The 26,081-nt window shown below is 35.6% G+C and overlaps 1 non-coding gene and 1 pseudogene across 1 annotated transcript; one reads left to right on the forward strand and one right to left on the reverse strand.

Moving 5' to 3' along the window:
- The window catches only part of LOC124894947, a 42,569-nt pseudogene extending 17,418 nt beyond the window's left edge, over nt 1-25,151 (forward strand).
- A 543-nt stretch (nt 25,152-25,694) lies between these two features.
- On the reverse strand, nt 25,695-25,802 carry LOC124894949. Its single transcript, XR_007051447.1, has one exon. It is a non-coding gene; the product is annotated as a small nucleolar RNA R71 (small nucleolar RNA).
- Between the last annotated feature and the right edge of the window lie 279 nt (nt 25,803-26,081).

A 26,081-nucleotide genomic window follows, 5' to 3' on the forward strand; every position in this document is an offset into this window, starting at 1 on the left:
GGGACTTGAGTTATTGTCTTGGGTACGATTTTGGGTATGAGTCATAGGGAAAGGTAATAAGTCCTTGGCTTTAGTCGTAAGGTAAGCAGCGTATTAGTGGTTGAGTTTTGCTTTGAGTATGAGTGACTCACTATGATCCGTAAGGACTCATTACGAGTCGTGATGACCAATCATAAGGTGTTCCTTGTTCAACCAATTTGGTTCTATCCTGATTATAACTTGGACCCTATTACTCATAGGGTCAAGTTATGAGGAGGATAGTTAAGTTGAAAGGACAATAGTGTTGGGGGTCTTAGATACTGTCCTGGTTATAACTTGTGGTAATAAGTCATAAAATATGGTTATAAGTCGATGGTGGACTCGTAGACAAGGACAATATTTTTAACTGCTTTTAAGATGAGGGTATTTAAACATTTTCCTCTTTTCCCAAATACAACCCATGACCTAGAAAACACTATTAGGGCTTTATTTTTAACCATAACTCATAAAAGCAAGCACTTTTTTCTCTTAAATTCTCTCAAGCCTCCATACTTAGGGTTTTCAAGAGGTTAATTTCCTAGGAATTTCATGGGTGATTTCTCTCTTTACATTTTGCTATTTTAGGTATGTTGCTCTCCCTACATTGTTATTTTACGAAAAAATAAGTTTAATTGGTTTTATTGAATGGTTTTGAATGTGGGTTTTGATGTGGCTAAGGGTATTGATATGGATAATTCTCATTCTTGTTTTCCATGGATTATTATGCATTGGTTATGCTTTATAAATAGTTTTGAACTTATGGGTAGCATGAGAATGGTAAATAGACAAAGCAATTGTGATTTACCTAACTTGTGACTCTGAAATAATTATGCCGTCAACCTGTTTATGAAATTGCCAATGAGAATGACCTTGTCACATGATTGGACTTGGTAATTAAACTAATGTTTTCTCATACAAAGTTAATGAAGTATAAATGGTTTAAGAGAGGATTTGGGGGCCATGAATTATTTTGAACTAAAGCCTTGGGGTTTGAATTGGTTGAGTGGGTTTGCGCCCTAAATTTTTAATTAATTTAATTTCTTGTTTGGATAATGGGTTTGAGTCCCAAAATTATTATTTACTTGAGTAGGGTTCAATTACCAAAATAATGGTATAATTGGATATCTTTTGACCGATGGGTTTGAGTCCCAAGTTAGTTGAATGGATAATATGGCATGATGACGTCAAGTTGCAAGTGATGTTGGTATGATGATACAATAGGGTGCCATGGTGTATAATTGGTTTAGTCAAATGGGAATGTGTGCTAAATGTTTTAATTGGTTTTTGAAGAGGGTTGTGTAGCCGAGTTCTGAAGGTGGAGGTCACGAGGGATCAATACTGAAAACCACATTTGTTGGCACGGGGACAAAATGCCCTGTGGCTCAAGTCCTCTTTCTTACTATGACTGGGATATTTGAGTACCCCGTATTATCTGATTGGGAGGTTTGAGTCCCCCATATTACACTACATGATCAGTGATTAAATTACCTTATTATATGATTGGGAGGTTTGAGTCCCCCATGTGTATATGGAATATTATTCTCTGATTTATGCGGCTACATGAATTTGGGCCCGACCAGGGGGTGAGATCTGGAGCCTATATAGCCCGTGGGTATTATTAATATGAAATCTAAGCTACCCAATCCAGGCTAAGATTTCAAAGGTTCATGTTAAACCTTGTTCCCTACCCTGGAATATTACTTACGTATATATATGATGATGTGTATAAGGTTTTGATTGGATTTGACTTGGCATTATTTTATCCTCTTTCCCTGAGTTATATGCTAGCACTCCAACTGCTAACTATCTCAGGACGCTCTATCCCCATGCAATTCAAGCACCAAAACTTCTTTTACTTTTCCTGTGCAATGATTAGGTGCTCGAGTTAGTTCATGAGTTGACATTAATGTGGTAAGCTTCCAAACTTCGAAAGGCTTCAATTCATGGTCCTTATTTCCTGTTTCTTACACAGTGTTTAGACTTTGTTTTGACTACTGTATGGGGCATGTACCAATATTTTATTAACATTTAATTTTGTCGATGCTTTGTCGAATTATTGTGGACTTAGGTAATTTGGTTAATTATTTTAGTGACGGACGATTGTCCAATTACCAGTGGTTGGTATAAACATATCATGAATTATCATTGGTTCTATTTTACATTATCTTGTAGTATGTTTGGAATTCATCCAACATTTAGGGATTTTGTGTTGGTTCAGTTAGAATAAGGGGGTGATCTATAGTCCATGTGGGACTTGAGATGGCTGTCCCGGCTAGGCCCTGGTTTGAGTCATGACAAAGGTGATATCATAGCCTAGGATCATAGTTGTAATACTCCGTACGTTCCTAGTTCAGCTCAGCCCCTAGTCCTTGCCTATAACACTATGAACCTTAAAATAAAGTTTAGTGTTGAGGGGCTTAATCACTTTTGACTTCCTTTAAACTTTGAGAATTTTTAAGTTGACCTCTCAGGCTCCAAGACATTGATTTTTGAGTTGAATTATATTCAGGGGTGTAAGTAGCATATCTTGGGTAAGTTTCAGATTTTACGGACAAGGTTTGGATCACTTTTCAATTTGCAAAATAGCATCTCACCGCGATTAGACCACTTCACGGTGAATATAGAGGTGAGGAAGGCACAATAGGAGTTCTAAGTCAAGTTTCTTCATCGATTCTTTCATCCTTGTGCCCAAAATTAGTTTTAAAGTTGAATTTATATAAATTTACATGAATTTCCAATTAGGGTTCATATTGAATTGCATGCCTATTTTGCACATTTTAGATGATGAATTGCATGCCTATTTTGCACATTTATGTGTGTAAAGTGATTTTAGATATATTGAAGGTTGAATTTCACTATTTTGACTAGAATTGTGCAATAATTTCATAATTTTGACTATTGAGCATACTTTGTGATAATTTGAGATGAGTTTGAAGTGTGGGTTATCAAGCCCTAGTTTGAATATTGATCTTCCAAGAATATTGTTATATTCAGTTTTGAAAAGGATTTGATCTTTTGATCCTTAGCTAAGACATGCAATCCACTTTTTAGCTTGAATTTCAGTTAGAAACAAATAGATGCACAACTAGTTTTTCAGTATGAATCCTTATGTTATCTTAAAGTTGATTTTCTACAGAATGAGCATACAAAGTAAAGTTAGTAGTATTCAACACCGAGTTAGGTATGTGTCCTAGATCACATGCCCCAAAACTATGAGCCAACATAGGTATAAATTTAGATTATTTCCATTTATATGGATACAGATACAAATTGTGATCACTTATCTCAGGTTTTACTCCTTGGCCAAGGTATGAAACCTCTCCTCAGCATGAGCTTTTACCCTTAGGGGAACTAGATATTGGGCTCCATGATAACTCATATGGTTTATGTCGGTTATAAGAACCTCTCTACAGAAAAGTCCTTATAGAAAAACTTTTAGAAAATAAGTGTAAAGGCTCACAATTCAGTTTAGATATTGTTTCACATGAGATATTAGCTATACGATTTTAGCTTTCAGTTCACAGATAATAAAAGTAAGTCCTTTTACACTTAGTTTGGCCAATTTGAAAACAGTTTTCTTTTACAGCTTTTAGATCTAAGTATAATGGCTCACGAAATTTATATGGTATGCTTTATTGTTTATGGTTTATGATTTTCAACTTTCAGTTATTCAAGCCAATATGAGTCATTACACTTAGCATGTATTGTTTTATGAATTTTTTATGAACATTGAGATGTTGTTTCACTTATGCATTTACCCCTTCAGTACATTTCCAAAAGTACTAATCCACATATATGTCTAAGTCCTACATTGTTTAATAATGTAGGTTCAGGTTATCAATTACAGTAGCGTGATTGATCGTGAATGTCTCTATCTATATCCCGATAGTTGGTAAGTCATCATAGGTAAGGGACCAAGTTATTCAGATTTCCAGTTTATTGAAAGTATATTATTCAGTTAATTCCAGTCAGTTCAAGTCAGCTGGGGCTCTATCCTAGTTGCTCTCTAGTTGTTAGCAGTAGAGTCTTGTTAGATTGCTAGTTATACTTTAGACTTCAAGTGTTAATTGTCTAGACTTTTAATTCAAGTATTTCCAGACATTATGTTCAGCGAATTCTAGTTTAGTTCAAACATAATTCAATATTAGTTGCATGCTTAAATTTCTTTAATACAAGTTTCAGATTTAGTAGAAGGCTTACAGGGTTAGCTTGAGAGTATTTGTAGTCTTAAGCATCGTGTGACGTCTAGAGACCCATATCTGGGGCATTACAAATTTGGTATCAGAGCCTAAGGTTTAGAGAGTCCTAGGGAGTTAGACAAGTCGCATTACGTAGAGTCTTGATCATGGGTGTGAAGCATGCGACATTTATTAGCAAAAGGCTATAGGACATTTTAGGAAATCATCATTTTTTCATGATCCATCATGATTATAGCTATGTCTATATTCTTATAACTCGTGCTCTTATGTGATAAAATATGCCTCCCCGCAGAGCTAATGCCCGTAGAAATGATAGCTAGCCACCCCAGACTGCTGATCCTCTAAATGAGAATATGTCTCATACTAAATTTTGGGCAGCATTTTAGTCATTGGCCTAAGCTGTGATTGCCAAGTTTAGGGCAACCATCAGGCTGCAGTCCCATATCAGCAAAAGGTTGATTTAGCTGTAGCCAGACTTCGTAACTTTATGAGAATGAATCTGCCTTAATTCTTTGGGTTAAAGAAAGGTGAGGACCCACAGCTGTATATTGATAAGGTGAAAAAGATCACCCAAGTTATGCATGTTACTGCAGAGAAAAGTGTAGAATTGGCTTCTTACAGGATGAGGGACGTTGTTAGATTGGTTCTTTATGCATGAGTTGCGAGAAACAGTGATTGAGAGTTTATCAACTTGAGGTTGAGCTTGATAATAGTGAAGGAGTACTGCCTTAAGTTCAATCATTTATCTAAATATGCTCTTGATTTGATAGCTGACCCTTGCTATAGTATGAGTATGTTTATTACCGGAGTGTCTGGTTTGGTAGTCAAGAAGTGTAGCACTACAATGCTTTTTGGGGATATGGATCTTACTAGATTGATGACTCATGCTCAACAGATTAAGGTAAAAAAGTGTAAAGGGAGAGATAGAGAAAATAAGACGGCTAGAACTGGATAGTTGAGTATGGCCAACCAAGATTTACAGGGGGAAGTCATTCATAGTTTTAGGGTAACCTGTATTTGCTGGTGCCATCTTTAGCCAGTGCTCCCACACCCAGAGCCAAGCAGGAGCAGTAAGGTAAGACTTCTATGTCCAGGTCTCAGAATAGTGTGGGTGAAAATCCCAGTTATCCTACATGTGCTAAATCTGGTAAGAATTATCTTAGTGAGTGTTTGTTGGGATAGAATGGTTGTTATAGATGTGGTAAGTTAGGTCACAGAATCAAAGAGTGCCTGTATGCTTGGTAGAAAAATAGGGATTTTCGTCCCCAGACTCAAACTACTAGTGCACCAGCTCCACTAGGTTGCCTAGCCCCTCCTAAGGGAATATCATCTAGTACCAATAGCGGTCAGTACCATAATTAGTTCTATACTTTACCATCCCACCAAGAGTAGGAGAGTTCACCAGATGTTGTTACTGGTATGCTCCGTGTCTTTTATCTTGATGTTTATGTGTTGTTAGACCTAGGGTCAAATCTTTCTTATGTGATTCTGTTGGTTTCGGTAAATTTTGGAGTAGATCCTAAAAATTTTCCTAAGCCCTTTTTTGTTTCTACCCCAGTGGGTGAGTCAGTTATTGCCAAACAGATCTAGTGAAAGTGTCATTTCACAGTCCTTACATAAGATCATATTAGCAGATTTAATAGATTTAGATATGGTCGACTTTGACCTTATTACATGCATGGATTGACTTCATTCCTATTATGCATCTATAGATTGTCGCACCCGAGTGATGAAGTTTTAGTTTCCAGATGAGCTAATCTTTGAGAGGGAAGGTAATTCAGTGTCTCCCAAGAGTCATTTTATCTTCTATATTAAGGCCAAAAGGTTGATATCAAAATGGTGTATTTATCATTTCGTTCGAGGCAAAGACACCAAGTCGGAGGCTCCAACAATTCAGTCAGTTTGTGTAGTCAATTAGTTTCCTGAAGTCTTTTTGGAAGATTTGCCAGGGTTACCTCCCGACAGAGAAATAGAATTTGGCACGATCTCCATTTCTCTATATCATATGGATCCATCCGAGCTTACAGATTTAAAAGGAGAAACTCAAAGATCTCTTAGATAAGGGTTTCATAAGGTCTAGTATCTCTCTATGAAGTGCTCCCATCCTATTCGTGTGAAAGAAAGATGGTCCTCTACGAATGTACATTGACTATCATCAATTGAATAAAGTCAAAGTTAAAAATAGATAACCTCTTCCCAGAGTTGATGACCTATTTGATCAACTCCAAGGTGCAAGTTACTTCTCTAAGATAGACCTTAGATTCGGCTATTACCAGCTTTGAGTAAGGGGATGTGATATCCCAAAGACAACCTTCAGAACCCGTTATGGTCATTTTGAATTCCTAGTCATGTCTTTCAGGATAACAAATGCTCCAACAACCTTTATGGACTTGATAAACCGAGTGTTCAAACAGTACCTAGACATGTTTGTCATAGTCTTTATCGATGATATTCTTGTGTATTCTCGTAGTGAGGATGACCATGTAGACTATCTTAGAATTGCATTACAGACTCTTACAAACCACCAGTTGTTCACCAAATTCAGCAAGTGTGAATTCTAGTAAGATCAGTAGCTTTCCTCAGTCATATTATTTTCGGTGATGGCATTAGAGTTGATCCCTAAAAGACCAAAGTAGTAAGACGCTGGCCTAGACCTATTTCTCTATCAGACATCAGGACTTTCTTGGGTTTAGCTGACTATTATATATAGTTTGTTGAGGGGTTTTCATCTATTGAATCACTCATGTCCAAATTAACTCAGAAGAAATTTAAGTTTCAGTGGTCAGATTCTTGTGAGGAGTTTTCAGGATTTGAAGGCTCGACTCACTTCAAGCCCATCTTAGTATTACCTGATGGTACAAATGGATTCATTATTTATTGTGATGCTTCTAAAGTTGGTTTGGGTTGTGTTTTGATTTAGAGAGGTAGGATCATGGCCTATGCCTTTAGATAGTTTTAGCCTCATGAAAAGAACTAACATACTCATGATATTAAATTAGCTGCTGTTGTGTTTGCTTTGAAAATATGTAGGCACTGTCTTTATGGGGTGCATGTTGATGTGTTTACGAACAACAAAATTTTACAATATGTGTTTACGTAGAGAGAGTTAAATCTTTATCAGAGAAAGTGGTTAGAATTGTTGAAAGATTATGATATGAGTGTTTTGTATTATCCGAGCAAGGCCAACGTTGTAGAAAACACCCTTAGTAGACTGTCAATGGGTGGTGTTGCTCATGTAGAGGGTGATAAGAAAGAGTTGGTTTGAGAAGTTCATCAGTTGGCTAGACTAGGTGTACGGTTAGTTAATTTGGTTGAAGAAAATGTTTAGGCCCAGAGTAGTGGAAAATCTTCTTTAGTTTATGAGGTAAAAGAGAAACAAGATAAGGATCCAGTCTAGTTAAGTTGAAGGAATCAGTCAGAGGGCAAAAGGTAGATGTTTTCTCCTAAAAGGGAGATAGTGTGTTGAGATACCAGAGTAGATTATCTATGACGTATGTTGTTGGTTTGAGAAAGCAGATTATGGCAGAAGCCTATGGTGCGCATTTACTCCATTCATCCCAGTGCTACTAAAATGTATCGAGATTTGCAGGAAGTCTATTGGTGGAGTAGTATGAAGAAAGATATTGCGGAGTTTGTGGCTAAGTGTTCTATTTATCAATAGGTTAAGGCAGAGTAGCAAAGACCTGATGGCATGTTGTCATCATGATTCATCTCTAATTTTATCATCTAGGGTTTATTCATAGGTTCACATGAATATACATCTATACAAATCAATTCCACATAAGTTGATCACCCAACATGGATTTGAATTCAATTGATCATTCTCAACATAAACAAAACAAACCCAACATGAAATTCATAAAGAAATCCATAGACTTAAACTTAGAAAAGATATTCTTGGGGTTCATGGATGAAAGGAGTCCATGAATGAACACTACACATATGTTATTTCATGATTATATGAAGATTGACAAAGTGATTCTTGAAATTTCACGGCGAATTCCCTTGGAATTGGACCTTCTATGAAAATCCTAGGGCTTGTTCTTGAGAGTTTTCGAGAGTAATTGAGTATAAGTTACTGAATTATGGCCAAATCTCGTGTTATAAGTCTTATATAGGGTGGTAAATTGACCTTATTAACCCTAGGACATGTATTTAATTTTTGAGAAAATTTCTCGATTTTCATCCTTGGCGCGACGCGCCACTATCGCGCCAAGTCACTGGAACTGGACAATTGGGAATCTGTATAGTGGCACGACGTAGAGCTATCACGTTGACACCTTATTTGAGACCTGTAAGTTTGGTGCGACGTGCCACTATCATAGAGAAACACTGGAAATTGGCAATTTCTATTTGAGCTATCTCCGCGACGCGCTGAAGGCTCAGGTGATACACTGTCTCACTAAAAAGGCTCTAACTCTTTGTCCAAGTGTCGAATTTAGGTGAATTATATATGGATGGAAAGCTTATTCAATTTTCCACGTGATAGAAAGTGAAAATTATGAAAATACCATGTATATTAGAATAAATTCTTATTTCAAAGAAATTTCTAACATCCTTAAGATGATTTTCAAGATAAGAAAAAACACAGGCATTACAATATCTCCCCCTTGTGAACATTCGTCCTCGAATGAGACCAACTGAGAGGGTAAACAATAAACTAAACATGAACTAAATATGAGTAAATGGACCATGATCTCATGAAGGACGTGAAAAACAAGATGAACATAACATACTAAACATGCATATCTGATGCATGACTAATAAGATGAATTCATGCATATCTGATGCATGCGTAACTGATTCATAAATGCATAAATAAATTTTCTGAAGAACTGAGTTTTCTCACAATGAGAATGCATGTGTAATGCATAACTATATAACTGATCTGATACATGAATGCATGACTGAATTTGCAGTGGTACTTGATACCAAGATTATCATGGTATACTAAGTTAGTGATGCACACTAATAATAAAACTAAGTAAGCTTAAGAAGAACTATTACCTTGAGCTTGATTTGAGTTGGAGGGGAAGATATGAGGATACTTGGTATGCATATCTGCTTCTGCTTCCCAACTAGCTCCCTCGATGGACTGATTTTGCCAAAGAACTTTAACTAGAGGGACTTCTTTGTTCCTTAATAGACGAGTATGATAGTCTAGGATTTCGACTGAAAGCTCTTCATAAGAGAGGCTACTCTAAACATCGATGCTCTGAATAGGGACTATGAATGATGGGTCACCTATGCACTTCTTGAGCAAAGAGACATGAAAGACTGGATAAACTGAGGCTAGATCTGAAGGCAATTTGAGCTCATAAGCTACTTTGCCGAAACAACTGAGAATCTTGAAGGGACCAACATATCGGAGACTAAGAACATAACTGAGTCTGGTCTGATACGTGACATACGAACTGAACATCATGAACGGAGTTGAGCCTCTAAATATTGGCCCAAAGCTGAGGTTGGGACTTTGAGGGTCAACTTATGAGTACCATCTACTCTAAATTGGATTCTTTTTTAGAAGAACGAATGAGATGGTCTTGTCATAAAAGTTTTGGGGTTTATAGCGTACCTCCCCCTTGGGACACTAGGTTCCTTGAGGAATATTGGCTCGGCTGAGCTGCTGAGGAAAACTGAGGCGATGCACAAGGTGCCTAGGAACTTTGTGATAACTAATTATTTGAGATCTAATACTGAGGCATGATACATGAACTGAGCTGAGCTTGCACCTATCTGATTGGTTCATCTTAGAATGATTACATGCTTTCATAAGATTTTGTCTAGAGCACAAAGCTGGGGATATGGAAACCAAACTGTATGAATTTATCTGTATAAGACAGCTGAGTAAGAAGATCATAACTTAATTGAGATTTAGTAAGATGAGTTGAGGCCTACTAACACCATTTAAGATGACATAACTTAGCCTCTTACACTGCAACTAAGACTACTGAAAAGATTCACGTAGGGCTGAACACGAATGCATAAACATACTGACTTATCTAATTAACTGGATAATTGATAGATAAATACTGGGTATGAGAGACTGGTCTGTACTTAGTCTGAATAACTGGACTAAGGCTGTAAAACATTATGCATAGGAGATAATAATTGACTGGATAACATGAGGTAATTGGGCATGGATTTATGAAAATTGTATTACCTCAAGAATGCTAGGCTAAGCGTCTAATGTGATTGGGAACATTCTGTAAAATGAGGTATTGAGGTACTACTGACTGAGTAATCGATAACTATAACATTGTCAAGCTATCCTGAAACTGGACTGAATTTTTGATAATTGACGTTTAAACTGGTGCTGAAGTATTTGATTCTGGAACTGAATGTTGATTACTGAAACTAAACACTGAAACTATAACTGAGATGGTAAATGAATTTAGATATATGTACGATAAGGGCTGATATAGATCAAGGATCTGAACGTATACTCGCACTCTATACTGTTCCCCAACTTATAAATACAATCTCTTTCTCTCCACTTACTTGCACGCTACTACAACATTCAAGCCTATCATCATAACTGCACCTTCGTGTAAAGTAAGCATGCAAAAATCTCCTCTTAACATGAATCATTTACTCTCTATCTTGTAAGCAACTTGTAATTACTACACTATTTTCACAGAGAGAGCTATTGAAGGGTTAAATTAGGAGGTCCTAAAGCATGAATGGATACTGACTGAACTTGACACTTGAACTGAATCCTGAGGAATAGAATACTAATAACATATATTCACCAAAATGGTTTGAACTAAGGATATACATGACATATCTGAGTTTGGCTGCTCATGAGAATTGGAGCATGTCATGTGGACTGAGCATAATGTAAAGCATGACATGAGTATGTGGGTCACGAGCTACATGACCTGAGTTTGAAATTTCTAAATTTGTGAGACATAATTCGTAACACTGAGGGAGATTGAACTGAACTCCTTATGATAGGAACTAAAATCGTACACAATTCATGAAAAGTGCATGAAAGGAGGTTGTGTTCATGGAACTAATTCATACTACGGGGTAAAATGGGACCCTTTATACTGGGAATGGAAACGGTACATAATTTATGAAAAAATGTATGAGCATGATTCATAACCATAGATTTGACATGCAAGGCCTGAGTGGATTTCGTGATAGCTAAAGTGCAAAACTCTGCACTGAGATAAGGATGGGTCGAGAATTGTCTTTCCTTACTACTTTGTATACGTGCTGGCACTACCACTGGAATTTGGGAGCCTGAAATGGGTCACTCGATCTATCATCTCCCCCTTGGATTTAAGCCACATTATAAGTCTGTAAACACTTTACTAAACTCTGAACTGAACCACAATCATCATCATATACTTACACTCTGTTCGACACATGCTTGCCTTACTAAACACATCATCTGGTTCTATTTATTCATATACTACTAATATCACATCTACACCTTCAAGCCTAATGTCATGTCAATAAACTTAAATTCTTGCTCACACTGTTCAAGCCTACTCATTAACTTTGGTACAACTATCCCCATGAATACATAATCTGATCAACCTTGATCATGTTATCCCAACTCTACTACTACTAAACTCCTAATTTCATGCTTCTAACTCTAGGTCATATGCTATCATAGAATTCAGAAACGGGATCTGAAGACATATGAGTTCTCATGATCATGAATAAGAGCTATACAACTCTGGAACATAACTGAACTAATGGGATACTTTTGTGATTATGGGCAATCCCATAACTGACTATAGGGTCTGTCCAAGAAAGCCCTATCTCTATGACTGGAGCTTCACTGCTTTTGTTACCTTGAAATTAAGGTAAAGTTGACATGCGTAAAGCAAGATGAGAATCTACAAGAGTTTCTTAAAGAACCTTTCTATAGCATGATTTGATACATGAAAGAAGTAAAACTATTTCTAAAACATCTCATAGCCTCCTGCATATAAGTATGGTGCATAACATAAGCATGTACAAGACTCTACTAGGTGCGACTTTTAAAACTTCCTAGGAAATGATTGAACCTTAGGCTCTAAGACCAAGTTTATAATGACTCGATTTGCTGAACTGAAATATTGCACGGTGCCCATGACCCCAAAGGACAACTAGCTAACCCATGACTGATATCCATACCTAAATACTGCATAATATTCTGTATAAATACAGAAACATGTAATGAAAGGCCATAAGGTTCAAACTGGATAAACATCTGATAAAAAATCTCTGAAAGAGGTATAGCAATACCAAAATAAATCGAAAATAACAGTCTGACATGCTATAGTTTGAAAGCCTCTAAACTGTCTGAATAAGGAATTGATGGGACATGTCCCTAACTAACTCCGACTACTAAAATAAACTAAAAACTAAAATAGTAATGTGATCATCATGTCCTCGAAGGATGAGGACTCACTGCTAACTTTGATCATTTAACTGCGATGCTAGTGGTTCTCTGGAGCTCGTGCTTCTAAACCTATGGTATAAAATACCATAGTACAAATACATCAATACTTCAAATATACTGGTATGCAAGTGAGGTAGGCTGAATAAAAATGGTTCATATGCATGAACAATACTAACTGACTAACTAACATGAATGTGAGAATACATACATGACTACGTGACTGTAACTAAGATCGTGATAGGACTGAATACTGAGTTCTGACCACTGAGTTTACTAATATAGACATTTGAGTCACTGATGAGTGAAAAAAACTGATACTGTATTATTGAATACTGATAATGTTATGGATACATGAATAACTATTTCTGACAGTTTTGATTATGAAGAACTAGTTTGGTTGATTGTATCTAACAAGCCTGAAGTTGAATACTGATAACATAATTTTTGATAACTGATATGACTGATAACATAAGTTCTGAGAACTGATATAACTAATAACATGAGTAACTGTATCTGACAGTCTAAAATCTAATGAAACTAGCTACGTTCCGTACTATATCTGAATTGACTATATCTGACAGTCCTAAAATCTAAAGAACTATCTGAGTTCTTTTACTAAGACTGAGACTATGGGAAGTAGTCATCTAACCGATATGCCCCAATTGTGCTATAACAGCAGATCTGGGGTCCAATCTGTGCTCTGATTGGTAGGATATCAATACCGTACCACTGGTAAGGACAACATGTGAGTAACCCTCATATAATAGGTAACTCTAATGAGAATGGTGGGAACCCTAATATAACAAGTTAAGCCATCTCATCTACCCTCATATAGTAAGCTACGATGTCTCAACCTATTCTGGATACATAGTTTTGGAATGTAAGGATTGCTTCTAAGAATCGCACCCTTAAATGACAGGTGAGTTCCCATTCTTAGGTTCACTCGGTGCTAATTCCTATCCCTATCTGAATAGACACTGAACTGATTAATTATGCCAAATTGATTAACTGAACTGATATTAATGGTATAGTTTTGCAGAGCTAAACTGAATTTATTGAGTTAGGTTGACCGACGGAATACTATTGAGATCTGAGGACTGACTAAGAGTACTGAGGTTACTGTGAATACTGAGTACTGAGATCACTGAGATTACTGAACTACTGAGATTACTGATATTACTGAGATTACTGAGATTTCTTAGATTTTCTGAGTCACATGACTGACTGAGTTCTATGGATCATAGCTTGACTGAGAAGATCTTGAAAACATAACCTAGCTCTAGGCACACAACTAAATGTTCGGGTATAAGTACCCCCAGGACTCGATGAGAAGAAACTGACATAGCATGGCTTACTTGAACATATGACCAATAATGCAATTCGTAATTCATATATTGAAGCCCTTCATCAAACATGTGATATGCATAAGCTTGTACATATATGGGAATTTCATGATATCATACTAGTTGGGCATTGTTCCTTCATCTAGGCATTTAATCAAACACATGGTAGGCATAGCACATGTAGACAACATTATACAATAATTAATCATCATGATTCATCTCTAATTTCATCATCTAGGATTTATTCATAGGTTCATATGAATATATATCTATAGAAATCAATTCCACATAAATTGATCACCCAACATGGATTTGAATTCAATTGATCATTATCAATATAAACAAAACAAAACCAACATAAAATTCATAAAGAAATCCATAGACTTAAACTTAGAAAAGAGATTCTTGGGCTTCATGGACGAAAGGAGTCCATGAATGAACACTATGCATACCTTAGTTCATATTCTACGAAGATTGACAAAGAGATTCTTGAAATTTGACGGTGAATTCCATTGGAATGGGACCTTTTATGAAAACCCTAGGGCTTCTTCTTGAGAGTTTTTGAGAGTAATTGAGTATAAGTTGCTGAATTATGGCCAAATCTCATGTTATAAGGCTTATATAGGGTGGGAAATTAACCCTTTTAACCCTAGGACATATATTTGATTTCTAAGAAAATTTCTCGATTTTCATCCTTGGCGCGACGCGCCACTATCGCGCGAAGTCACTGGAACTGGACAATTGGGAATTTGCATGGTGGTGCGATGCGGAGCTATTGCGTTGTAACCTTATTTGAGACCTAGAAGTTTGGTGCGACGTGCCACTATCACAGATAAACACTAGAAATTGACAATTGCCATTTGAGCTATCTCCGTGACGTGCTGAAGGCTCAGGTGATACACTGTCTCACTAAAAAGGCTCTAACTTTTCGCCCGAGTGTCGGATTTGGGTGAATTATATATCGATGGAAAGCTTATTCAATTTCCCACGTGATAGAAAGGTAAAATTATGGAAATACTACATGTATAAAAATAAATTCATATTTCAAAGAAAGTTCTAACATCCTTGAGATGATTTTCAAGGTAAGAAAAAGCACGGCTATTACAAACATTTATTTCTAAAATATGTATTCTCTTCTTGTTGTCATAATATTGTAAACTAAATGAAATTTGAAATTTTCTTCCTGCATAAGAAATACTTTATCTCAATTCATATAGGCTAAGTGAAAAAGGAGCTCACCTTTGTGTCTGAAAACTAAAGTTGTAACTCTGTAACTGAAAATCTCAAGTAATTCAATATCTGAATAAGTTTTGTGAGCCTTTACACTCAGTTCCTAAAATCATTAGGGAAAATACTTAGCTTAAGAAATATACTCAAAAGTTGTTATTTACTTTTACTAGCAGCGAAAAAAACTTTCTTTAAGGAAAAAAAATACTTTAAGAAACTACTCTAAAAATCTTACTATTAGAGAGGTTCTCTTAACCGAAATAAACCATGCGAGCTACATGTAGTCCAACATTTTTGTCCTCCTAAGAAAGAAACCTCACGTTGGGGAAGGTGTCTTACTCTTGTCAAGGAGTATAAACTCAACTTGATGATCTATATCTCAGCCTCGGGCCCATAAATCTCAATCCTACGGTGGCACGTAGTTTTGGGGTATGAAACCGTAGTTACTCCTCGATGCGGTGCTAAATACTACTCCCTTTAGTTAGCTACTCTCATCTCATGGAAATCCATATTAAAACTCACATAAGGTTTTATTAGGAAACCATTTATGCATTTAAGATTATATGAATAACTCTATAAAGTGGATTCCAAAACTCATATGAGGATCAAAAGATCAAATCTTGCTTATCAAAGCATACTAAAAATATAAGCTTCTTAAAATATCAAAACTCAATATTAGGACTTAAAGTTCATGCTTCAAACTCTTGTCAAAACATCATAATAATCATACTTGTCAATGAACTCAATAATAATTTAACTCAAAATCTGAAAATTTCTACAATAGATATGAAAATATGAGAATTGACATGAAATTTATCTTCAAAATCTCTCCAAAACTCATAATCTTGTAACTAGTAAAAATGGGTATGAATCCCAATTTAGAATTCATGTTTAAACATTCAAATTTGTAGCAAAACATCATGCTCAACATGCTTCATGAAAATAGTTCAATACCATTAAAATAATAAGATCAAGAATCTCAATATCATGCTTAAACTTAATTAGGATAAATCTGGAAAATCGCATTACATGCATAAATATATGGAAATACTCATGTAATTCAACATTCAATCACTTGAAATCTCATAATCTTCAAACAATACAAATTGGGTATAAACCCTAACTTCAATTCCATGGGAAATCACATAAAATTCAGTAATTTCTAATCTAAAACAAGTTTTGGGCACAAGGACGAAAGAATTGTCCTTGTTGAAACCCCACATACCTTATTTGGCTTGATTCAATGAAACAAGTTAACTTTTGAAGACTTGAGAAAGTTCTTGGAGGCTTTTCTTGAAGGTTCTTGAATGGTGACATTTTAATTCTTGAGTACTCTTGAAGAAGTTCTTGAATATTGTTCTTGGGAGATAGTCTTCAGAGGAACCCTAATTTTGATTCTATGGATAGATCTGAAGTTGTGTGCTTTGATTTGATTTAATTAGGTGTTAAAAAGGGTGGAAAATACCCAAAAATCCTTTTTTAAATAGTTAAAAATCGCTAATCGGAGGTCCCTGACGGTTTGGGTGACAAATCGTCACCCTAGCGACGGACCATCCCTTCAAACCATTGCTTTTTGGCCAAAAAACAGTCTTACTGCCTCAGTTGCGATGGTCTGGGCGACGGTCCGTCGGCCTTCCCATCGTACTTTGGCAGTCCAGATAGGTCACTGTAAAACGGCCATAACTTTTTACCCCGATATCGGATTTGGGAAAAATTGGTATCACTAGAAAGATAATTCAACTATTTATCTGTTGGTGGGTCATGAGCTCAAAAATTCCTCATAGAAAAAAATATATTATTATTTAAAGTTTACTAAGACAATATCTTTCTCAAGAATTCAATCTGTAAGGGATGTTTTGATTCACCTAATAGCTAGGACATATTTGAGGCCATAATACTCACCAAACTTGATCATAAAACTACCAATACACTATAATTTATTTCTCATGAGATTTAAGCATGGTTCTACTATCGATTAGAATTCTTGGGGCATTACAAAATGCCATAATGTTTAAAACTTCTGAAATACTGATAAAGAATAATAAGATCTGATAAAACATCTGAATCTAAAATATTATCTGAAAGTCTAGTTTGAAAAGTCAATAATCTAAACTATCTGAAAGTGGAGTTGATGGGCCAATCCCCTAACTAACTCCATCTACTAAAATATTGAGTCTACTGTAATAATGAAATAAAAGAATATCTTCAAATGATGAGAACTCACTGCTAAATCTACTATTGTTTGAATATGAATCTGTCTATGTGCGGTTAGGAACTTGAGCATCTGAACCTATAATATAAGACATCATAGCGCAAACAAAGAGTATGTATCAGTATATGGAATGTACTGGTATGCTAGATGAGGTAAGACTGAATACAAGGGTTCATATGCATGAACAATAACTGACTAAATGATATAGAGTACATAGATAATTGAACTGCAGTAAACACTGAGTATGCAATACTATGCATATACATGCATACTGTAATGGAGCTTTTATGAAGCTATGTACTGAGTTCTAACACTGAGTAATAGATAATCTAAAGTTACTAATAACTGAGTTACTGGTACTAATTGACTGTATCAAACAGTTCTAATTCTGTAGAACTGAAGTAAGTTCAATTCTAAAGACTAAAACTGTAACTATGGGAGGTAATAATCTAATTGACATACCCCATATAAGATAAGATAATTGAGTTGGGGTCCAATCTGTAACCCCAATTAGAAGGTTGTCAATACCATGCCACGGGTAAGGATAACTGAAGAAATACCCTCATCTGGCAGGTACTCTGATAAGAATGGTAGAACCTTCAACTGACAGGTTAAAACACCTCATCAACCCTCAACTTGTAGGTTTGATGTATCAACCTATGATAGCTATGTAGTTCTGGAATACAAGGATTACTTTTAAGGATCACACCCTTTACTGACAGGTGAGACCCTATCCTTAGGTTCACTCGGTAATGAATCCTACTCTCAACTGGAAGATAATCAATTGATTATACTGAACTGAACTGGACTGATACTGAGATTACTAAGTTTTCCTGACTTCTATAACTAACTGTCCTCTACTGAGTTCTATAACTGACTAAGAGTACTACTGATTGTGACATGACTGAGACTATTCTATAATTGACACCGACTCTAGGTAAACAGTTAAATTGTCGGGTATTAAATACCCCCAGGTCTCGATAGCATGAAAAGTAAATCATGGTGAAAGATTGAAAGCACAACTATGGCTTATATGTTCATAATTCACTCACTGAGACATTTCATCAAGCACTTGTAATGCATTAACTTGTACATGAATGGTGATTACATGTTAGCATGCTATAATGGCACTATTTCTTTTGCATAAGCATTTTATCAAATACATGGGGAACATTCTTAGGTTATACAATAATCAACACATATAGTTATCATGGCTACATCAATCAACTTGCAAATTGAAGGGTTTATCATGGAGGTCATGTAATTCAACACATATAATGATTTATTTCATTAAAACTTGTAATTTAATCATGGACTAAAACCCAACAACAACATGAACATGCATTCAATTCGATTCAAGCATGGAAGTTCATAATTCAACAATCTTATGGTTTGAAAATGGATTTGTGGAATCTATGGGCGAAAGGAACCCATAGATGAACACCTAACATACCTTGATATATTTGTTCTTGAGGGTTCTTGGAGAAATTTTTAAGATTGACCTTGATTTATTAAAGCTAGGGTTTGTTTTCTTGAGAGAGAATGCTTTTAATTTGGGGGAAAATTTATTAAGAATAACTTGTAAAATATTTTTTAGGGATTAAATCTCATGCATGGACGTAGTAAAATCATAGGAAAAGACCAATTTAACCCTGAACGGAGCTTCTAATTTCCGTCAAAATTTTCCAAAATAAACACCTGGCGCTATCGCGCTGTGTCACTGGAAATTGACAATTGGGAACTGAGGGCTTGGCGCAACGTGGAGGAATTGTGGTGCCCCCTTTGATTCTAAAATTCACCCTTGGCATGACGTGCCATTATCGCTACAGGGTACTGGAAAAAAGACAATTGGGATTTTGGTTGGTGGCACGACGTGGTGGTATCGCGATACCTCACTAAAAATTAACAATTTCCATTTTAACATACTCTGCGATGTGCTACTAGCCTGAATGACGGTGTTTAATGACTGAAACTTAAAATAGCCATAACTTCTTACCAGTTATTGAATTTAGGAAAAATTTATATCATTGTAAAGATAATTCAATTTCCTATGCAATGGTAGGCTCTAAACTCAAAAATACAGAGTATTTCAAAAATTTTATATCAGATAACTCATGGACTAAGAGTTAATCTAAGCTAAGGAAATACGGGGTATTACAATATATCTCCCTTGAGAATATTCATCCTGGAATAAGAATGGTTAAGCTGAGAAACACTAATAGACTGAGCTGACACACTGAACATGTATAACTGAAACACGACTACCTGGCTGGACTATTGATAAACTGAGTTCTCATACTGAATATGCATATCTGATGCATAGAATACATGAATGAAGCTACTAATAAGTTGAATTTTCAAACTGAACATGCATAACTGAGGCATGAGTACACGCCTGAACTCATTCATGAATACATGACTGAATATGCAACGGTAATAGATACCAAGTTTATAATTGTAACTGAACATGGTACTGAGTAAAGCTAAGGAAGACTGTTACCTTAAACTGGATTTGAATTTGCGAAGAACAGGTGGGGATACTTGGTCCGCATATCTGCTTCTGCTTTCCAAGTAGCTCCCTCAATGGATTGATTTTTCCAATGAACTTTGACTAGGGAAAATTCTTTGTTCTTCAGTATGCGAATCTGATAATTGAGGATCTGGACTGGAACCTCTTTGAAAGAAAGATCATTCTGAATATTTATGTCCTATAAGGGAACTATGACTGCTACGTCACCAATGCATTTCTTTAGCTAGGAGACATGGAAAACTGGATGTACTGAAGCTATATTTGAAGGAAACTCAAGATCATAATCTACCCTTTTGAAATAACTGAGGATTCTGTAAGGACCGACATATTGGAGACTGAGCTTTCCCTTTTTGCCGAATAATGTTGCGTGTATTTATGCATTCTAGCGTTACTATTTTAGCCCTTTTAGCCTTGTTTTGAAGATGATTATTATTATATATGTGTTGATAATGATATAAATTAGCATTTATGTTTTCAAGTATGTATTTACAATTTTTAATGGTGGTTTCACATGAGTTTTGATGCAAATTGATCATTTACAAGTCAACTGAGAAAACTAGTGTAACTAGCTTGAGCTAGGTGTTTGGCTAGTCTCTTGTGTTGGGTTCTAATGTATTCTAATGAGTTACTGAGGTTTTTATTATTTATTAATATGTAAAAAAACTTATTTATAATGTTCAAGGGTCAAATGGATCAATAAAAGAGTCAAAACAATGAGTTTAAACTCAATGTGAATTTACCCTATGCTTAGCTCGTGTTTCTAGTTCATAGGTGAGGATGTTGTGTTGTTTTGAGCTCTAAATGGTTGTGTTTAATGATATAGGATGATTTTTAATGAATTATAATGTTATATGAAGGATATAAAAGCTTCAAATCAAGTGTAAACAACTTAAAAAGGCACAGAAATGACCACGAAAGCACAAGATGCAAGCTGGACACAATTTTGACCCCTGAAATGTATGGGGCACGTGTCACCAGTAGGAGTGCTCAATTGACTGTTTCAAAACATAAATGGATTAATAAGAGGACCATGTTTTTGACCATATTGCGCGTGTATCTTATATTGGAGGTTAAGGAGTCCCTATGACGCATTGAAATCGCGATGAGCTACTGGAATTTTACAGATTTTTTGATAATTGTGAATTGGCATGTCACCGCGTCGTGCCGATGCCCAAAGTCGGGATAATTCTGCCCAGCTGAATGAAAACGATGTGTAAAGCCAATCCAAGTCGGGTCATGACTTATATACAATAAATATAACATCCCAAATTCCGTTTTAATAATCTTGGAACACCCTAGATCACTTGGGACATCATTGGAGACTACCACAACTTCTTTTTAGGTTTTATCATTTTTTAATTTAGTTTTTTTTATGGTTTGTATCATCATTCCAAGGTATTGGATTATGAATATTTTCATTCAAGGCTAAGCCCCCTTTTCGGGATTAAAGCCAAGAACATGATTACTATTGTTTTGGATTAAATTCGTTAATTTTGCTTATCATATTTGGTTATTTTTTTATTCTTGTTTTAATTATTTTATGGATTGATCACCCATAAAATACATATATTGTCAACCTTTTGATCTCGGGAGAGGGAATAGGGATATAGAACATAGGAATAAACAAATTTTGGGTTTTTATTCTTTTATAAAATAAAGAATTAAACTTAGCGTCTAGGACAGGGATGTACTTAGATGCCTTGCTTGATTCAAACTTAGGATGATAGCTTTAATTAACTTAATTGGATTATTACATCCCCACTCAACGATGTAGTTGTAATGTCCAAATTAGGTAGAAGATTAGAGGTTGGGAAACCTTGATCATGCAATTAACCCTACGAATCAACAACCAAGATAAGCAAATTAGCGGAGGAGATTCAATAACATAGCATGGTTGTTCGAAGTGTTTTAACCCTGGTCTTTACTCCATTGATTTTCCCAAGACTTTTATTTTACACATTATTTATTTTATTTTTAATTTTCAAAATTACAAACTCTCTTCTTGTTTATTTTTTCTCAATTAGTTAGACTAGAATTAGATAGGCGCCGAACGCAAGTCCCTGTGAGATCGATACTTGGGTTTCCTTGAAGCCACTTTAATACTTGATAAGACCATGTACACTTGTGTGTTCACTTGGGCGCTTTTACAACTCTAACTCATAAGCTACCTCCCCAAAGTGGCACAAAATTCTATATAGGCCAACATAGTGGGGAATAAGCTTCCCCTTCTCGCCAAACCTCTCCACCCCTTTCATGGATGAAACTTTTAAATACACTAAGACACCGACATCAAAATAAAGATCTCTTCTTCTCACATCTACATAAGATTATTTTTGGCTCTGGGCTATCTCAGCCTTTTGAGGATCAACTGACCTTTCTCCATCGCTGTAAAAACTGAATATGTCCCTATCAAAGTAGCTTCACCTACTTCAAACCAAGAAATAGGGGACCTACATCTTCTCCTATAAAGATCCTCAAAAGAAGCCATTTGTATACTAGTGTGATAATTTTTTTTATAGGAGAACTCAATCAAAGGTAAGTGGCCATCCTAGATACTCTTAAAGTCAATAACACACACCATTAACATATCTTTTGATGTCTGAATGGTCCTCTCTGCCTGACCATCTGTATGAAGATGAAAAGTTATGCTGAGATGAACTTGGGTACCAAGACCCTTCTTAAAAGCTTTCCAAAACTGAGAGATAAACTGAGTACCCATGTCTGAAATGATAGACAACGTAACTCCATGTAACATTACCAACTCCCTAAGATAGAGTCTAACGTAATTCTCAATTGAATACAAAGTATGAATTGGCAAGAAATAAGCTAACTTGGTCATTCTAACTACAATGACCCATATCAAATCATATTGATTATGCATATAAGGTAACCCTATTACAAAATCCATGTTCACCACATCCCACTTTCAAGTGGAAATACTAAACTCCTGAAGTGTACCACTAGGACTCTGGTGATCAACCTTAACCTACTGATAATTTGAATACTTAGCCACGAACTCTGCAATATCATTCTTCATACCACTCCACCAATAGATTTCTCATAAATCCCAATACATCTTGGTGGATCCTGGGTGGATAGAGTGTCATACACCATGTTCCTCATATAAAATTCATTATCTTAGATGATATTGGGCATATATATATATATATGTTCAAAGTACCAATATACACCCAGATTTAGACTTGGTTCAAGAACTTTTGTATGAATTCTTAAGTATAATTCAACTTTTATTCTGTTTCATGCCTAATGGATATGATTTGTACTTTCAGGTTCAAAATCATGAAAAATTGTGCATAACAGGATACAAAGAGGATATGGAAGTAGTGAAGGAATGCAAGGGATTGAAATTAAGCTAAAAAATGAAAGCTAGAAAGTAGGAATCCTTATTTGAAGACACTCCGTGTTGCGGGGATCAATAAAATAGCAATGGTCAAATTCCAGTGAAGGTTCGTGAAACTACCACGTCATGGAGTAGTTTCATTTACCAGATTTGGCAAACTGAAGGTTTAGTGCATCGCGGAGGATGACCATTTTACAATTCTACCAATCCACTGGCTTACCGCGATAGTGGCGCATTGCGGTGAGGGTGCATTTTACAATTGTCAGGGGATATTTGAGCTCCGTGATTTCCTAGATTTTAATGGAAAATAGCAATAGAAGTTATGGCGCGACGCGCCGTATGGACAAATTGGGAATACTTTAATTGTATTGTCCCCGCTATAAAAGAAAAAATTCATGATAATGTGGGGGACTTTTTGTCAAGCAGAGCAACGGCGGAAAAGCAACAATTTTTCTCTTTTAGGATTCTAAAAAATTCTTTTAAATTTCTTTACTTCAAGTTTTGTTTTGGGTATGATTTATTACTTATTTTGGATGATGAATTTAAACATGAATAGCTAAACACCCTATTTATGGGGTTGAGGCTAAGAACATGATTACTCTTTAATATTCTTATTCATAATTTCTGTTTGGAGTATAATGTGAGTTGTTCTTAATTTCTTGAGCTTACTATTTTAATGATTGACCACCATTAGAATAAATTTATATTTCTATGTGAATCCGACAATGGCGCCAAAAACTTGTTGCGTCTCTATGCACACGCAAGTGTACGTGATCATGCAAGTAATATAATGACTTAGACAGTCAGATATCATTCCCTCGAGGATCAATAAACTAGAAATTTATTCAATGTTTTGTTCAAGACAATTGAGTATTAATTGTTTGATGGTATCAAGATTAATTTGATTCTGTAAATAAAAAGGAAATTACTAAACAAGAAATAATTAAGTATAACTAGAGCAAAGCAAGTAACGGTTGTAATCAATGATGAGGACGATTCCAGGGTTGAGGCTAAGAACATGATTACTCTTTAATATTCTTATTTATAGTTTCTTTTTGGAGTGTAATCTGGGTTTTTCTTAATTTATTGAGCTTGCTATTTTAATGATTCGCCACCATTAGAATAAATTTATAGTTCTATTCGAATTCGGAAGGAGAATCATAGGATAGAGCGAAGAAATTAGGGAGCAAGTTTCTTATTCTTTTATAAAATAAGGGATTTGAATTAGCATCTAGGACAGGGATATACCTAGAAGTCTTGCTTGGTTTACTTATAAGAAGACAACTTCATGAATCTAGAAGAATTGTTGTAACTCTGCGGGAGTTAACATTCAATAGATAGAAGATTTGAGGTAGGGAGACCAAGATAGTGGCATAACCCTTGCGAACCAGAAATCCGATAACCAATTAGACTATGATAAGAATAGAGAATTGTATGACTATTCATAATACCTCAACCCTAGAATCGTCTGATCATTGATTACAACTGTTGCTTGATTTGTTCTAGTTATAATTAATCATTTTTTGTTTAGTAATAAACATTTTATTTACAGAATCAAATTAATCTTGATATCATCAAACAATTAATACTCGATTGTCTTGAACTAAAGATTGAATAAATTTCTAGTTTATTGATCCTCGAGGGAACAATATCTGATTGTCTAAGTCATTATATTACTTGCACGATCATGTAAACTTATGTGTCCGTAGAGACACAACAAGTTTTTGGCGCCGTTGCCAAGGATCAAATAGAATTAGTTAATTGCTTTAATTTTTGTTTTTTGATAATAAGTTTAAGTTTTAACAACTTGATCTTAGCTGCGGAATTTTTGCAGGTTTAGCTGAACATTGGACTGGCTAGGGATAAAGAGTTAGGAGAGACCTTTGTAGAACCAGAAGTGATTTTTCATTAGAGATAAAGAGCTCAATACTACACTCAACAGGGACCGATGGCGGAAATACGTGATCCTATAGTAGCTGATCCAAATACTGGAAATGTTCTAGCTCCTGTTGTTCCAACTATTCCTGTTCAACTAATCGCAAGACCTATTCGAGAAGTGGCAATCCCAATTCGTACCTTGTGACTAACCGTATTCTAAAGCCTGAACCAGGAGGTTGGTGGGAATTGAAACAAAATATGGTACAGTTGTTGAGATCTATAGGAGAATTTCAAGGACTCTCACATGAGGATCCACAGCAGCACTTACAAACCTTTCTGGAGATAAGTGATACATATATTCCTGAAGATGTGAATGTTGATTATGTCAGATTGACACTTTTTCCCTTTTCTCTACTGAGGGAAGAAAAGAGATGGCTACTTGCTGAACCACACCAATCTATCACTATATAGGAAGATTGTGCTTGAAGGTTTCTCATTTGATTTTTTCCATCTCAGAAAACTACACTATTGAGGAGTGAGATATTGAGTTTTCAGACAGAAAGATAGAGAAAATCTCTACCAAGCTTGGGAGAGATTCAAGGGAATGCTAAAAAGTTATCCTCATCACCATCAATCGAATGATGTTCTGATACATACATTTATAGGAGGCCTTGAGTCTAATACATAGATTCTCTTAGATTCAGTAGCAGAGGGTCAATCTTTGTAGAAAACATATGAAGAATTGTATACCTTGCTGAATAGAATTGCACAAGGGAATCTTGATTAGCACGCAAACTCAAAGAATGTTCCCAAAAAGGTTGTAGGGGTTTTGGAGGTTGATCAGTTCACTACATTACAAGAACAGATTTCAGCAATGCAGAACCATATGACTACTCAGCTTAAAAACTTAAA

This window comes from Capsicum annuum, unplaced genomic scaffold, assembly GCF_002878395.1.
Source record: "Capsicum annuum cultivar UCD-10X-F1 unplaced genomic scaffold, UCD10Xv1.1 ctg78566, whole genome shotgun sequence".
Classification (NCBI taxonomy): domain Eukaryota; kingdom Viridiplantae; phylum Streptophyta; class Magnoliopsida; order Solanales; family Solanaceae; genus Capsicum; species Capsicum annuum.